General features: G+C 37.0%; 1 non-coding gene across 1 annotated transcript; it reads left to right on the forward strand.

Moving 5' to 3' along the window:
• Positions 1 to 488: 488 nt before the first annotated feature.
• On the forward strand, positions 489 to 597 carry LOC121824925 (U6 spliceosomal RNA). Its single transcript, XR_006066921.1, has one exon. It is a non-coding gene; the product is annotated as a U6 spliceosomal RNA (small nuclear RNA).
• The last annotated feature ends 774 nt before the right edge of the window (positions 598 to 1,371 follow it).

The following is a 1,371-nucleotide window of genomic DNA, read 5'->3' on the forward strand; positions in this document are numbered from 1 at the left end:
ATGGGATCACCATTCTTACCTTTGATAAACCACTAGTTAATAAAGACGTGTCAGCAGGACCAGAAACACAGTGTGGACCACCTTTTGCCTGTCCTCCACACGCATGTGCACACTTGCCAGAGCTGTGGACCCAGGGGCACGACAAGGGACTTCTCGCTCATGGGCAGGAAGGTCCTAAGGGAGAGAAGAAATATACTTCACCATGCCCACCTTTACTCATGCTAGACTGAACTTATCTTTTATAACAACTTCCCTTCTTCCCCTTTAATGCATGTCAGTCTCAAGACATCTAGAAAATAATGAACTTTCTCCATGTGAGTAGTCTGGCACAAGAAATGTGCCCATCAGAAGTGTGTCATGGTTGTGTGTGAGGGTTCCCCAGTCACCTAAGTGGGGAAACAATGCTACAGTGAACTAGATCAAATACCGTTCAACCCTACTTCTCAATGTAAGTTCCGCATATTCCCCCTGATTCTTAAAAACAATTGAAGTTCTCACTTTGGCATCATACATACTCAAATTAGAGCAATATAGAGAATATTGGCATGGCCCCTGAACAAGGATAACACACAAATTCATGGAACATTCCATATTAAAAAACAGAACATAAACACTGATAACTGGAAAGAGCTTTTGTATATATGGATTCTATCATGTCAATTAAAATATTGGAAATTAAGGCTAAGATTTTAAAATTTAATTATTAATTCACTTAGAATGATTACACATCCATGATACATTTCACTTATATAGTAACTTTTAAAAATGCTAATGTATTTCAAAACAAAAATAGTCAATAAAGTGAAAGACATTGGTTTATATTTGGGCAAGGGTATTTATTACTTGGATAAGTTAAAAGTGGGTGTACGCAGGTCTGTTGTGATAAGTAAAATTTGCTTGAAACTGGTGAAGAGATTTCAACTTCACACTGATTTTAAGATGTAGCTAGCCCCTGTGAGGGCCCTTTAAATTGACCCCAGAAATTCCCAGAGCTTCTTGAAGGATGCTTCAGAGAATCAGTAGGAGTGTGTTTGCATGTATGATATTCAAGAGTTTTGCTGTCTGAGTTTTGTAGCTTTTTAAGATATTATAATAAGAACTCAGGGAACCTTCATAAACTAAATATAATATTGTATCTTGAAGTTTCAAGTTTTGACATATAGGCAGCATTTTCAGTACAGAGATTACTAGAAACTATATAAAGAGGGAATTTAGCTGATTATTGATGACTGGGTAGCACTTGGTTAGATCAGGAAGTTGGAGACTTTCAGTACAGGAGAAAACATGAAAAGGTGAAATGTTTAGCAGGTCAAAAGGCAGAAAAAAAACCAGTAGATTATTTTCTGACAATTTGTTATTTCATGACCCACC

Source organism: Peromyscus maniculatus, chromosome 21 (assembly GCF_049852395.1).
Source record: "Peromyscus maniculatus bairdii isolate BWxNUB_F1_BW_parent chromosome 21, HU_Pman_BW_mat_3.1, whole genome shotgun sequence".
In the NCBI taxonomy this organism is placed as follows: domain Eukaryota; kingdom Metazoa; phylum Chordata; class Mammalia; order Rodentia; family Cricetidae; genus Peromyscus; species Peromyscus maniculatus.